Raw genomic sequence first — 16,949 nt, 5'->3', positions numbered from 1 at the left:
TTTGTGTTAAACTGGCATCTATCGCTGCTTGTACATACATACGTGAATTTCGCTTTGGGCGCAGCGCTGCTTGTACATAAGTCTCGCTTTGCGCCTGCCTGAAGCTGGCAAAGGTTCTTTTTTTTTTTGCGCTGTGCTAGCTGAGTATAAAAAAGAGAAGAGAGAATAGAGGGAAATATGTATGTGGTTTGTTGATGCTCTCTAAACACAAACGCGTGAAAGGCAAACGGTCTAGCAATGCGTGGTATTGTTGATCAACTTAATACTTTATTTAAACGTAAGGGTTGCTCACAGTTCGAGTGTGTTATCTTGTTAAAGTTACCACCTTTTAACTTTAGAAGTAAACTGTGAATACCCTATATGTATAAGTTTTCGAGATATTTGCAATTTACCGTTATTCAGCTAAAAGAAACAAAGTGGTTCCACTTAATCTTGAGTGGTATATCTTGAGTGGTCAAATGAAAATGCGCAAAGATTTTTTGTATGAAAAATTAGCAGGAAATAATGTTACTCATACGTAATGGTACCAACTATTTCATAGCTCAAAGAAGTACAGGTTAGGTTGGGTTAAGATAACGCCGCGAGCCGATTACGAAATTTCGAATGTTCAGTGTTTGCAGGGTTGCGTGATATTAAATCCTTATTGATTTAAAATCCGCTATCAATTAAGAAATATATTTGATTTGTGATTTGGTTTGTTGACCAAATAAAAAATGAAATTTATTAGTGATTTGATCTGTCAACCAAATAAGAAATAGAAATTTTTGATTTGATTTGTAGAGCGAATCAATTTCATTTATAATTTTTCATCTAAGTAATACTTTTGTTATGCAACGCAAATAAGATATGCAAGTATCTTCCAACTTCCAGTTCTACGCAAATATTCGGGATTTTTGGGAATAATTAATATTTGGGAATCTTCGGGACTACTTTGGAATTTTTGGACTATTTCGGGGGTTTCGAGACTACTTTGAGATTTTCGGGATCCTTGCGACTAATTCGGAATTTTCGAGACTTCTTCGGGATTTTCGGAATCTTCGTGACTATTACGGAATTTTCGGGAATTTTGGACTATTTCGGGGTTTTCGAGACTACTTTGGGATTTTCGGTATGCTGGGGACTAAATCGGAATTTTCAAGAATTTTTCGGGATTATTTTCAGTGTATCATATTATTAATGTGCACGCTCTCTTCTTTGTCATAAATGTTCGCACATGTATGTGTACGTATATGTCGTGTAAAGAAATGCCTAACGCTTTGCTTCCACTTATGTACGCCCACTTAGGGCCGTTTGCACCATGTCTAGTTAATTCTAACTCCCAGTTAAACATCTTTATCGACGTTATCGACACCCATCATATAACATGTGATCGATAAAGCAGTTAACGTGCTTAACTGAAGGATGTACCTCCAGTTAGCGTTAACTAGACATGGTGCAAACGGCCCTTATTCTTTTTCAGTCTTACAACAACCCACAAATTAAGACACTTAAAAATAAAGGTCCCTGCCAAAGTGTATTTGCCTAAGGGAAGTTTTAGCAGTTGATAAATAACCCACAACGGAGAGAAACACTCTTTGCTTGAGAGATGAGTGTTTGTGTCAGTGGTAAACACCATACAAGACACTTGGTGACGGTTATTTTCGATCTCTGATCAGTACACACACCACAAATTGGAGGAGAAACTCGACCAAACACTTAGCAAAAGTTTAAGTGTCAAAATAATTTCATTATTATTATTAATTTTTACTTTGCGCGTAACCTCTACGGTGATCAATTTTTGAAACAACATTTTTTAATCCTGAAATTATTAAAGAAAAAATTTAAACCTCAGATTATAGCCCGGTCAAGTTAGACATTCAGTGTTGCTGTTTAGGCGCGACTGCTAATACCGGGCGCCTGAATGTATGCTATGTATGCCTTTACAGCAGTGCTAGCCAAAAAGGGAAAAAAAGTCTTAAAATGAGAATGTTTAGTTATGTTACACAAAAATGAGAATGTGTTGATGGTAATGCACGATACTTTTCGAGCTAAACAGCATAGAAACATAAATCATAAAAAAAAGTTGACGGCCCTAAGAAAGAGAAAAGTTGGTAAAATATTTTATGTATTTAAATATATTTTTTTTTATAATTTAAATGCATGATACAAAAAGAAGGTAGTTTCATTCCAAAATATTTTACAAAAAATAAGTTTTTGAAGTTTCATAAATTGTACAAAATTATGAGCTACCTTGCCACATTGACAGGAATCAAACAATACATCAGAGGATTTAATTGTTCTGCGTGGGAAATGTTCGGTTATTTGTGCAATGATATTTCGGAGGAAGCGGAGGGGGAAGTGTGGCACCTAAAACTCCAGTCATTAGAAAGAGCGCAGTATAAACTTGCAGATAAGTCATTCTTCGCCTCCCTGCCTTTTCTACAGACACTCGGGGCCCATTTCGAAATAGAGTAAAATTATCATTTTCACAATCCACAGTATTTTTGCGTAAAATCCATCTCCAAATTTACAAAAAAATGCAAACCGAAATCTTTGTTTTAAATTAAAGCTTAATCCTCTGACTAGCGGCATGTGTCAAAATTTTTTGATTCGGGTCACGCGTTTGGACACGATAACCCAAAATCATTTAACAAATAACCGAACCGTCTTCGAATTGTCTTTTACTATGCATTTTTCTATAAATAAAAATTTTAGAAAATGAAACTGCAGTACTTTTCATCTTATGTGCATGCATATATACATATTTTTAAGCAGCACCACATCTTTATCAGAAAATTCCGAGAATCCAAAAAGTCCAAGTTGCATGGCATCATTTTAACTCAACCTCCTTTCTCTTCCACGGATAACGGTACCTCGTTTAGAGGTTTAAAAATATTCAGAAATTTGTCATCAAACTGCATTAGCAAAAGACTTTCCCCCTTATTCTAGAACCCTAATTTTCGTATTTCGTAATTCTTAACTACGCTACCAAAAATGAAAAATCCACATGCTGCAACCATTGCGGAAACATGTGCAGCATTGCCAGCTATCAGTTGTTTTTCGAAGATAGCTAAATGAAGGAAAACAAAGTGGAAAGGAATTTAAAAAAAACACTCATGAAGTGCTGTCAAGCATAGTAACCATGGGCGCATCTATGTCCCTGTCATCTACAAGCCAGAACTACTCCTATGCCTGAAGAACTGGTTCTCAATCCAGTTAATGCAATAACAGCTTCTTCCAAGCCATTGAAAACATGCACTTTGTTAGGTCCACCACCTGTTGCATTTGCTTCTGCCTTCAGCCGCGCTTAGGGATTATAACTCTTACTAAGTAGGATTCTCCTTTCTGTGTTGCCGGAGAAGAGGCGCTTCCGCATGTCAAAGGTATACAACACTTCTTGTGAATATCACTCCGACTACGCCATCCACAGTATTTTTGCGCAGAACCCACGTCGAAATTTGCAAAAAAGTGCATAGTTCAAACCGAATTTATTAATAAGCTAGTACTCGGAAATTGGAAACATTTATTTTAAATAAAATTTTAGTCCTTTGATTAAACGTGATGTTAAAGTTTTTGGATTCGGGTTATACGCTTGGACACAACAACCGAATATCATTGTACAAATAACTAAACCGGACCCAAGTTTCTCGATAAGGGGCAACAAAGATTCTTTTTTGCTCCTTTATATAAAGCAGTGGATAAAATTGTACGTATATGGGAAACGCAAATTTATCTGTTTAAATGAACACCGCTAGTATTTCCTGCAAACACACCTCCGACACAGAATTGTTTTCGTACAAAATTACACAAAAGACGTACTTGTTCGTTTTTAGGCATGCCATTGTAACGAATTTCGAAAGTTCGAAAATACGATTCGGATTGCAGCATAGTCTTTCTACGATTCGTAGCAAAATCCGAATACGAAAGAGTTGCAGAATAGGGGTGTTTATTTTCGAGCTTTTCAACGGACTTCAAACGTTTTTTTATCCTTTTTCAAGAAACAAAAATGTTGCTGCTAGTGAATCTGGTAGCATGATTTTAGTTAAATGTCACAAACTTGTTAAAAGTCACGTGGTCGGCAACAACAACGAATGTCAATAAATGAAACTACCTTCTATTTTTGTATCATGATTTAAATGTGGATTTCTGAGCAAAAAAAGCTAACGTGTTTCGAAACTCTGAATATTAAATGAAAATTTCATTAGTAGAAATTAAATAAAAATATATTTTTATTTTAAAATTATGTAAAACTTGACATTTAAGAACAATTTAAAATAACGATTAAAGGGCTGTGTCCTGCTCTCAAGAAAAACGAAAAATTCATACATACATACATACATACATATAAATTGACGCACAAGAAATGGAAATGAAATTTTCTTCTATCAAAATTTCTTAAATCAGTTTGCAGCTCTCAAGGCGCATCTATTCAAGGTGGTGTTACTTGAACAGCTGATAAGATATTTTTATACCCGAGCGCACTTGTGCACAAGGGTATATTAACTTTGTTCACATAACGGTTGTTTGTAACAGGCAAAACGAATCGAGATAGATATGTATAGACAAATGTATACATACATAAATGATCAGAATGAAAAGAGAAATCGATTAAGCGGTGACTGTCTGTCCGTCCGTCCGTCTGTGCACACGATAACTCGAGTAAAAATTTAGATATCGTAACGAAACTTGGTACGTGCACTTCTTTTTGGACGGATGGTATTGAAAATGGGCAAAATCGGACAATAACCACGCCTACCTCCCATATAACGGTAATTTTCAGAAATACGAAAACTGCGATATTTTAGTAAATACTGAAGATTATTCACTCAAAACTGATATTCACAATAAGTTTTAGACTTAAAATAAGAATATTGTAAATTTTTGGAAAATGGGCGTAGCCACGCCCACTTATGGTTACATGTGTATATTATACAGCTGCGAGAATGCATTTGCTTTTGCGGTCGTTCTCTTTACTCTCAAAACATGTACAAGGTTTGCAAACGATATCAGCAAGAGAATGCGAATGAGCGGGAGTATAATATTTGGCGAATGGAATGCTCATTACCATTGGTGTAACGGAGTATCTCTTATTTTCTTTCCTATGCTCTCTGTTTCGCATTTTTACCTTCAAATAAACGAGTATTTGAGAGTATTACATGTCCAGCATAGCCTTTTTTTGCTGAAGTGCTGTTAATCAAGCGCAATAGCGGCATCGTGCTGTAGGTCTTTTGTGGGTAATAAATATTAAACTAATAATAAATAATAAAGAAATTTTTGACATTATGGCAAATATAAATGAGGTAAGTTTTTATTAATGTATATACGTATTTACAAGTTTCATTTTATTTTAAATATCTGTACTTAAATATACTTAACAGTCAACTGATGGAGGCTCTTTTGTTAATTACAATGCCATGGTTTCATGGTTTCACGGTTTTCAGCTTTTAACAACATTTTTTAGAATTTTTTTGAGTATGCAGTTTTGTAGTTCTCTCAATTTCAGAATTACAAAGCAGAAATTTTAAGTGGCAATGAGCTACCGTTGATTTTTGAGAATTTTTTTACTGACGCTCTTCGGCATTTTTTCCCATACAAAAAAACTACCAGGCACTCGTTATATGGAGAAAATGAGCAACATCATAGCCATTTAAAACTTGCACTTTATTGTACTGCATACTCAAAATTCTAAAAAATTTAGTTTAAAAGCTGAAAATTTTTGTGAAAATTTGTCTAATTTTCCAAAATTTTGTAAAAACTTTGAAACACTAACTTATATGCTTTTTGATGCAGAATGAACTATTTTTTTATTAAAAATTAACGAAAAAATTTATTATGCAAAACATTGGAAACATTAACAAAAAAAAACACTGTACGGAAACATATTCTGATGGGTGTATGTATGTTTTAAGTGATGCAAATGAATTCCATGTTAAGTTTTAGTTTAAATAAATATTTTGTTTTCATTTTGTTTTAATTTAAGATATATGCGCATATGTTTGTATGTATGTGCATAGGTTATGTCTATTTGACATAATTTTAAAATAAAGACCATTTACTATTATTAAATTTTCAAATTTTAATGTGGACTAAATTCACTTCAACAGTCTAGTAACAGCGTCATACAAATATATATATATGTATATTTAATTGTACATACGAGTATATTAAGGCTCTGTTATGCATACTTGGCAGTGCATGCAATGCTATACCATTTTTATGTAGAAATCAAAAACGAACAGACTTCTGTTTATGTAATGCAGTGCGTTGGGTAACCGCTTACACGCGAAGCTCATTTAACAGATTGCTTTTGTGACAACTCTCAAGCAATGCCAAGTATGCATAACAGAGCCTTTAGAGTATTCTCAAATACTCTACCTTCCGTTGCAAATGTTGAGAATATGAATATTCTATTAAGAGAGAATATTCACTCCACTCCATTCTATTACTCTTCGATAACATTCTAATTCATGTTCGCTAACATAGAATGAAAGAGAGCGGCTATTCTAACATCAAGAGAATGTTTTGAAGCTGCAAACAAATGCATTCCTGCAGCAGTTTAGTGTATATCTTGGTAACCGCTGCACCAATTTCTTCCAAACTTGGCACAGTTGTTGGCCTGGGTATAACATATGAAATGGCCGAAAATCGGATAATAACCACGCCCACTTCCCATATAACGGTAATTTAGAGAAATACGAAATCTTCGATAAATCAGTAAATATTAAAGCTAATTTATTCAAAATTGATGCTTGCAACAATTCTTTACCAAGAAAAACGTTTATGATAAAATTTTGGAAAATGGGCGTGGCACCGCCCACCTATGATCACATATATGTATCTCGGTAACCGTTCTACAAATTTGTACCAAACCCGGGTGTGGTTATTATGCTTGCCACATAGAAGCAAAACGTTGAAAATTATTGAAATCGGACTAAAATTACGGAGGCTTTTCATATAAAAGTAAATTTCAGAAATGCTTGAAACTTCAATATTTCAAAATTTAAGGACGCTAGTTTACTCAAAATTGATACAGCGGCTTACCATGTAGCGGTAGCTTTCGGAAAGGCGAAACACATATATTTAACACTTGCGCCGGGTATTTAATGTTCGGCTTCGCCAGAACATAGATTTTCTTACTTATTGTCTCTACACTAATACAGCGGAATGTCATCGAAGACACAATGGTTTAACTACAGGATGTAAACATAACGAAATGGTGAAAATTATCTCCTATTTTCTTTCATTTTGACATCCTAATGTACCAAAAATCAATAACAAAATACATGGGACTTTTACTTATATGGATGCGCCTTGGCGGCTCTCAAGAAAAAATTCACGTCTTAGAGTTGCTAGATATGGGGTATTTCCGAAATATAACGTGGCTCTATAAACCTTTTTTGTGGCGCAAACACATTCGTTCAGCTCTATTTTGAATTGAACAAGAACATATGTATATATTTTAACGTAATAATATTGCCGGTATTATTGCTCCTGCTCTTCTCACTTTTGTTTCGTTGACACTTCATTTTATCTTATCGGTGGGATATTCGCTGGCAACTCATTGTGCTGAATTGATTGTTTTTCCAATGGTGTACCACAATATCTCTAAAATCAATCCAATCCAAATTAAAATCCCCAAATCAAAATCCCCAAACACAAAATTTCTGTGTGACATTCGACATTATTTCTCAAATTAAAATTGAAAACAAATTGTATGATGAATTCACAAATACATACATATCTATTAGGTAAATGAAAAATAAGGAAAATGTAATACATCGTAATAACTTAGGAACCTATTTTGCATGAGTTTACATAAACACAAACTTCATTGTTCAAGACATTAACATAAACCATAAATGGAAAATTACAATATTTCTTCATCAAAATAGTTTAAAGCAAAAGATGAAAGGACAAATACAAATTTTAATTGCAAACAGTAATATTGTAGGATAAAGATCTCAAATATATTATAAGAGCAAATAGCGAAATAATTAGTGATAACGTAACGATGCAAGTTCTATGTGCATTGTATATATGAGGCTGACATTTCAAAAAAAGTTGGGGTGCATCTTAAATGCATTACTAGAATCGAAACGGTAATAGCCAGAGGCGCGCCCTTTTAGTTTTCTATTACTGGCTGCGTTTCTTTATACATTCCGGATAATCCCATTTCACAGCCGGAATAAACAGAATACGTTTGAAATATACGTCAACATATCATCAGGAACGTTCTAAAGAATAAATAAACAAAAAAGTTTATTCCAAACGTTCAGAATGAATAAAGAAATGCAGCCACTATAAAATGTAGCATCACGTAGGTGCATTTGAACTTTTTTAGTAAACTAAATGCGGTCTTAGTTTTTATAGATCCTTCTTTCTCATATAACTCATTTTTTTTTTAGATAGGCTCCTCTGGCATTTATGGCCTCATATGTATGTACATATGTACATAAATATATATAAATATTGCCATAAATTTAAAATATGTATGATTTACACGGTTCCTGTTATGGTGAAATTACCTCTGATCCAGTACTCCATGAACTTACAGGATTTTACACGAACTTGCAGGAAGTTGCAGGAAAAATGTTCCCGTACTCCAAAATCCTCCAATATCCTGTAAATTAGGGCGACTTTTGGAGAGTTGTGTAGAGAATGAAGTTGCAAGATTTTACCCGAACTTTTTCTTCTGGTAAAATCATGAAAAGTGTCAAGCAATCACTGGTTGACGTTTTTACAGGAAAAATGGTTTTTTGTTCCCGGACTTTTTGTTGTTACTCACTTTTTACTCTCACTTCAGAGAGTAATTTTGCTGTTTGACAGTTTTACAGGATTTTTCACGAAAAGTATTGGATCAGAGCTATTGTACCAGGCGAAGTAATAAGAACGAAAACAAGGATTTACATATATTGATTTTACACTATCTTATTTGAAAATTTGCCTTTAAAATGTTTTATAAGATAGCCAATTGACAGGAAATAAATCGAGATTAATTCTGCTTGCCAGTGGAAGAAAGAAAAGGGAAGAGTACACATTCTTCTGTACCGTCAAGGCGTTTCAAGCATGATAAAAACATAGCAAGGTATAACCGTTCTCTCAGTTTGTCGGCCATGATTTTTTTTTTTTAGTTTGCCAACATTTTAAAATCATATAAAAGTGAAAATAAAAAATTGAAATTGTACGAAATTGTTAATGCTTGAGATTGAAAATGAAAATGTGTGTGTGAGTTTGTGAGTAAATTTAAAAATTAAATTGTTTGGAAACATCAAGAATTTTAAAAGTGACTCTCAGCGGTTCTACCTTACTATATTTTGATCATCGTTTCAAGTTTCTTGATTTGCCTTCGACATTTTCGTCGTTTCCCATGTAGAGAACGAAAAACTTGAATTCAAACAAAATTGAACCATATAAAAGCAAATAGAAAACTCAAAATATAGTGAACAAGAATTGCCTTCAAATACTTGAATCTTGTAAACGGGGTTATGTAAGTACGAATCATAGCAAAGGTAAGAGTCGGCTTGCGCTATTTTTTATATGATCGGTAATATCATTTTTTCGAAACTTTGGGGATTTTGTATTTTGGGGATTTTGTAACCACCAAGAAATTGTGGGCAGAGCTGTGTAATGATTGAATCAATTGAGTGTGCATTCTCATTTTTTTCGTTTCATCGTTGTTTGATTTAAAAAATTTAACAACCACTCTTGAGATTGGTTACAAATTGTAAACACAAAATATGTAGTGTGTTATGGAATGGTTGACACCCATTCACATAGAGAATGTGAATGCAAAAAAAGAACTCAATCATGTATGATTGGACGTTTATGGGAATGCAATCTGTCAATATCATTCAGTACTAATACTATTTGTTGTATCAGGGTTGAAATTTTTGTACTCAAAATGTGAAACCAGAAGATTGCCATCTCCCTCAAAATAAGTAAACAAATAAATATTTGGTGCTAAAATATTTTTCTAAGTGTTTGGCCGAACTTCTGCTCAAACTTGAGGCATGAGTTCTGATTTTATAAGAAGAGTTTTCAAGGCAGAAATATACTCGAAGGTTTGCCATTGCGTGCCGAAGGACGACTGCTATTTTGGGTTATGATCTGACCAGGTATTTAACCATGGTCCTATGGAGTGGAAGTACGCACATGTAATCACTCTGCTACGGCGGCCGCCGTAAGTACATGCTATACATATCGTCGTTTAAAGTACAAAACCGCGTATCAAGAAAATGCAAAACCGCGTAATTGCATAAATTATTTTCTAGAGAGTAAAGTCACCCATATTTCAAAATGGTTATCTTTTTTATAAAGCAAACGTATTTCTGGCTAGTATATTTCAGGACGAATGGATAAGAATTGAGCCAAGAGCTTTTGTGAGCAAATCCAATTTTTGGCAGCCAATGTCAGTCACACGGTTTTGCAGAATGACGATACGCGGTTTTGTACTTTAAACGACGATATATATGTACACATATTAGATTATTTATTCTCAAAATGCATGAAAACTATAGTATGCTTGCAAACAATTAATAACATTTTGTGATAAACAGTTTTACAAATGTATTTGCACTTCAAATTTGTATTTTAATAAAGTATTAATTAAATAAATTATTATTGTAAATTATTATTTTAATAAATAGATATAAAGATATTTATACTTGGCAACTCTTGGACTTTTCTTCATTTGTAACAAATGACAGATGTATACAAAATAAAAAAATAATTGTATTTTTCAAATTTAAAGCAAACGGGCGTTCTTTACAAAAAAATGTAGTTAGGGATCGAATTGCGCATATTTTTTTTACAATATCAAGTGCCCACAAGAAGTGTTAAACCCATAAATAGCTTAAAAAACGCTTTCGAAAATTCGAAATGAAAGTGAAGTGCAGTGTTCAATTGTGATCGAAATTGCAGGCAAAATTTGTGCGTATGTAATTAATGTTTTACTTATTTGAAGAAATGTTGCCCCTTGTCATTAAAAATAAGCAAACCAAGACCCCCGCGTCCCACTGGTTACATAATACTTGAATAGCCCCTTAATTAACATGTGTTTGTTTTGAGAACGCACGGCCAGTTAAACAGGCATGTCTGAATCGATTTCCTTCATCATTCTTAGCTATTTGATGTGCATTTTTATTGTTATGTGTTGCAAACAGACATTTTAGGAACTAAATGGGTTCTAATCTATGTACTCAAGCGCACTTATTTTTAACAGTTTCCAGTTTATGTAATATTAATCAAAACAGCTTTTATTTATTTTATGTATTATGTGATTTCTGGAAGCGTTGAGTACAAAAAAGGGCTGTGACTGGGTTTATGTAATTTGAAATTGTGTTGATGATTACTAATAATAATAGAAAGGCGCTTACATATCGACACAACTAAAAATTTCATATATTTCAGTAGAGCCAATTAAAGATTTTTTGTTTCGTAATTTAGCAATAATATGTCTTGGAACGTAATTATTCCGGATTATATGCAGTCATACTGTAAGCTTTCAAATTATGTATTTTTCTAAACCTGAAATTTTGAATTGCGCCGTTATTGCCGACCACTATTACAAAAAACATTTTCTTTTTTTTGTTGGCCGGAAATGGGCTCGGACGCTCACCCTGCGGAATGGTAGTGCGCACTTCTAACCACTACACCACAGCGATCGCCTAATTAATTTTAATCATTAATCGCGATTAAACATTTATTCGTTAATTTTTAGTCATTCATAGACTAACATTTTGTCGACAATACTCGCATAAGATAGTCACAAATTTTCACAAAAGAGAAAAGTGATTTTCTTCAAAACTTTTGAATGACGTCTTGACTGAACTTACTAATTCGGAATTTCTACTATTACTTATAGAGTAGGCTATTCATAAAGTCTGGGTAACGAAATACAAATTTTTCTATTTTAAGTTCCATAAATATAAGGAGACTTTTATTGTTTAATTTATTTTTTGCACATAAACTTGTATCTTGAACTTCTTTTTCCAAAAAGTGAGGATGTCAAAATTTCAATAGATATCGGATGTACGGTAATTTTCCAAAGAGATCTCCTAATAGATAAGTTCATGAAAATTGTTCCAAACGAAAACTTAAAATTTATAAAAAAAAAATAATAACTAAATTTAACTAATTTATATTAGAGGTTTGAAGTTTATCCCACTGTAAGTATGAAATCTTCAGCTATGTGTTTCCATTGTCACTTTTTCGTAGCCATATCAACAGCCTGACAATTAAGAAGATTGTGACGTTTCATGCTACCATACGCAATATCTTAAATCCTTCAAATTTTATTATTAACCTTTTGTTTGTTAAAAACATTTTCTTCTTAGATTCGAAACTTGATCAAGCAAAATTGCCTTTGTTTTTGACTAAGAGATGCTCAATAAGCTCAGAATTGTAGTTCTCATTTGCATACATAACAATAAATTATTAATTTTTGTTTCACACGAACTCCAATATTGAAAAGTAAAATATATTTTAATCTTACCCAAATAAACAACGATTTAGTTCAATCGTCAACCACATATAGAGTATAGGGTGGTAATGTGTTAAAGTTTTAAAGTTTTTAAACGTAAAATGACGGCTAATACCTTTTTAAGCGTTTTGTAATTTAACCAAAACTCATTAGCATCCACTCAAGCAAGGAATTATTTACTTTTCAACATGCATTAGCAGAGTGCACTTCTATTTTGTTTACAATTTGGTTGTCAAACACACTACATCGGATCTTTTGACACATTTACCAGAATTTACCACCAGGTAGCTTCTGACAAAGAGATGACCTTACTTACTCTCTTATTTGTCCTCTCAGTTGCCAGAAAACCATGTACGATTTCCGGTAAAATCTGGAAATTCTGCTAAAAAATGTTAATTTCGGACTCATGCGGGTTTACAACTAAATAATATTGGGAATACTTTTGAGGTGTTTGAAGAGGGTTGCGACCTGTTTGAAACTAAATTTATTTATAATAATCATATTTTGGCCTTGACACTTTTGCTAAGTTTTGGCCGAGCTTCTCCTCCGATTTGTAGCGTGCGCCTTTGCTGTCACACAAATGGGAGGGACCTACAAACTTACGCCGACACCGAACGGCGATACAATTTTTATGATGAGCTATTTTTTTATTAAAGACACTAAGATTTTTAAAATATTTTCACTAAAATTTTATCAACCTAAATGTAAAGCTTATGCGAAGTAGTTATCTAATTTAATGTAAATTTTAAACATTTTCAAGATAAAACATGAATTATATTTAAAACGTAAATGTTAATACAACTGTTTTATATATAATCCCAAACATATGATATAAAATCCCCTCTACCAAAAAACTTAAATTGGGAAACGCCGGTTTGAATTTTTACAATTGAGCAATTGTCAAAAATCTTCATTTTTATCAAAAAGTTATTTACCAGGGTGGCTTTGAACGAATGATTGGTACTGAGTTAAAGAATGCACACACATAAAAGATTGCAGCCTTTTCAATACTCATTCAGTGTTAAACCTTTTTTTGATTGGGCATTGGTTTTTTCAATCTTGCTATGAATATGTTGATGTGTGAATTCATAACTGCTTTGAGAGAATGGAAAATTCAAAAATTTTAAACCTCAATCCTAAGCGAAGAATAAGTAATGAAAACTGGATAGAAAAAAATTGTTGATTTAAAATTGAAAATGATTTCACACTTACACAGCTCTGATTGTGGGGATTTCAATATTGGGGATAATGTATTTGGGATTTTTTTTTTTAACTGGGGATATTGTGTTTGGGGATTTTGTTTACGGGTATTTCGTGGCTCTCCCTTTTTCCAATTCAGGAACTGCATGCGCCCATAAATATTCCCAAATGCTTTTTGATAGCTTGTAATCATCTGTTTTGAAATGATTAGAGCAAACTCGGAAATTTGTTGCATTTATGTACGCAATATTGCAAATTCAACCACAATTCTTAGAAATTTGTCTGTCATTGAAAAGTCATGACTTTTTTATGTGACTTTTGAAATAATCATATAAAGGGTGAACACACCAAAACTGCGACACTTTGGGAAGCTTATAACTTACCCAAAACGAATTCAATATTTTGAAATTCAAATACCATAAGTTGACCATGACCTTAGTTGAACGTAGAAGAAATTTCATTTGAATTTGATTCCTAGTAGAGTTAAAAATGGCAACCGAGCTAGAAACGAGACAAACTATTTTGCACGAGTTTATAAATGATCCGGCCTTAAGTACACGTAAAATTGCTAAAAAATTAAAGAGTGCACTATTCGACAGTTTGCAGGGTTTTAATCGGTACAAATAAGCCCTGACAGTTACGAGAAAACCAGGGAGCGTGGGTTAGCATGGTCAAAGTGATAAAGACAGTGCTCGGAAGGTCCTCAGTGCGTTTTCGCGAGATCCGAAGATTTTGTCGCGTTATGTTGCAAAATCCGTACGGGGATCGCAGTTTTTCGTACAAACGGTAAAGCGGAAAGCTTCATTGAGATGTTCTACAGCTCAAACAGCGCCAGACCGAGGCGCAAAGTAGAATTTTACAGCGAAATCTCGCATTCGGAAGTTGTATGAATTCTAAATTAAAAAATACAACTGCATTGTTATGGACTGCGAATCCTACTGCTATAAAAATTCAAAATATATTGCAGGTCAAGATTTTTATACTGTTGCAAGTCGTCAAGATGCCCCTGAAAGTTGTAAGCTGAAAATGAAGTCCAAATTTCCAAAAACCACATGGTTTGGCAAGCTATTTGTTCCTGCGGCCGTAAGAGCAGCCCTTTTTCCCATCCGGGACAATGAATGATCAAGTTTATCGGGATGAGTGCCTCAAAAGGCGTCTTCTGTCATTTATCACCAGATAAGGAGTAGGCCATCGTTCTAGGCGGACATGGCAACCTGCCACTATGCCAAGGACACATTGCCGTGGTATAATGCAAATAACATCAATTTTGTACCTCACGACTGCAATCCACCCAATAGCCCAGAGCCACGTCCTATTGGGGAGCATTGGTCAATTGTCAAAGGAATCTTGAAGAAAACAGGTGAAAGAGTGAAAATTATTGAAGAGTGCAAAACAAAGTAGTGGTGCGCATCGCGTAATGTCGATGATGCAGTCGTGCAGAACATGACGGCGCGTGTGCGATGAAAATACCGATCACTTGCATATGGAGCTAATAATAACTAATATTTTAACATTTTAATAACATCTAGACTTCCAAGTTATATAATACAAAAAATAATAATTTCAAAGCCTTCTAGTTTGTTTCTGGTAGTAATTTCTAAGTGTCGCAGTTTTGGTTGTTACCCTTTAAGCCTGCCTCGCTCTTAAAACAATATATCTTGACTGTAATGTTTTCAAACGGTACTAGCCGTTACTGCCAATATAGGCGTATTACATATGTGCAGTGAAACTCGGCATTTTTACGCTGTAAATCTAAGCCGAAACGCTCCATTCTAAAAAGAAAATCGACTGTAATGTTTTGCATGTTACACGCAACTACAAATAAAACGCATAACTAACTATTCTGACCTCCTTTGCTGAAGACAGGTCTAAGGCCTTCGTCCTGTTGTAGACAGATCGATGGGAGCTTTTCACATTTTAGGAGTGTTCGCTATGCAAGTGCCAGTAAGAATTAGCCAGTAACAAAATTCAGAGAACAAGGTACCTTACTCCCCCAAAGAGAGAAACTTACTAAGTTTTTCGCGAACAGGAATTAGCAAACATTAGCAAGCTTCACTGCCAGTTGGCGTCCACGGTTGCATTTCGGGCATACAAAATTTTTTAAATTATTTCAGGTGGAAACCAAAACAGGACCTATACGTATATTTCTTCTTATTCTGACTTTTTCAACATACGCTTCAATTTCATTGTGGAAGTCACTGTCGGATTTCCTATATCGACAGTGGTGTCGAGTGCGTTCCGATTACGAATACAGCTTTTTCAGCCGAGTACCTTTCAAATGTTTGGAATTAACTAAATTAATTGAATAAACGAATATTTACATACTTCTTTCATTGGTAAATCGCAACAAGATTGTTCATTTTTAAATTTAACGAACCCGTTGATTCAAATTAATGTTGACAAAAACGCAACCGTGTGCTACAATCCTGCTTGCAAATTCTTACTGGCAAAAATTTTCAGTAGAAAAATTCGATTTATATGGGAGGTGCCATGCCCCCCTTTCCAAGAGATGCCTTCTTTCTTCATGAGTATGCGATTGATTTCGTATATCTCCATACCAAGTTCCAGAACTCTACCATGAACACTTCCAAAATAGGCAGTATGAAAAATTTGGTTTGTATGGAAGATGCCACGCCCCCTTTTCCAATAGTTAGTTTTCTCCAAGAGTATGCGATTTATTTCGTACATCTCCATACAAAACTCTAGAACTCTACCAAAAAATTTCCAGAGATAAGCAGTATGAAAAATTCGGTTTGTATGGGAGATGTCACACCCCTATTTACAATAGCTAAAATTTTTCTCCAAGGGTATGCGATTGATTTCGTATATCTCCATACCAATTTCCAAAACTCTACCATGCACACTTTCAGAGATATGTAGCATGAGAAATTCGGTTTGTATGGGAATTGCCACGCCCCCTTTACATATAGATTTTTTTTCAGCCTAAAACCATCCTTGGGACACGTGCGGCTGGTGGCAGTTTCAAAAAAATCGGTTCAGCCGCTCTCGAGCCTTGCGAAAACTAACAAACGGCTTTCTAAATATATATATTAGTTGAGATATATTATATATTATAATTATATTTTGACAGTATCCGTTGTTTCTGATTGGCGCAAAAAAATCTTGCCTAGTGACGAATTCGCCCCTTGATATGGTCGTTACTTAAAGCTATTTATATTCGAAATTGCATGAAAATTGGAAAACAGGAATCTATAAGCTTATCCAGGCAAAAAGCTACCTATGTACCGAATTTTAAGCAAATCGGACCATAAATACGATTTCTTCGAAC

Source organism: Rhagoletis pomonella, unplaced genomic scaffold (genome assembly GCF_013731165.1).
Source record: "Rhagoletis pomonella isolate Grant_MI unplaced genomic scaffold, Rhpom_1.0 Rhpom_scaffold_01344, whole genome shotgun sequence".
Taxonomy (NCBI): domain Eukaryota; kingdom Metazoa; phylum Arthropoda; class Insecta; order Diptera; family Tephritidae; genus Rhagoletis; species Rhagoletis pomonella.
The sequence above is the reverse complement of the archived record's forward strand: the minus strand, read 5'-3'. Positions refer to the sequence as shown.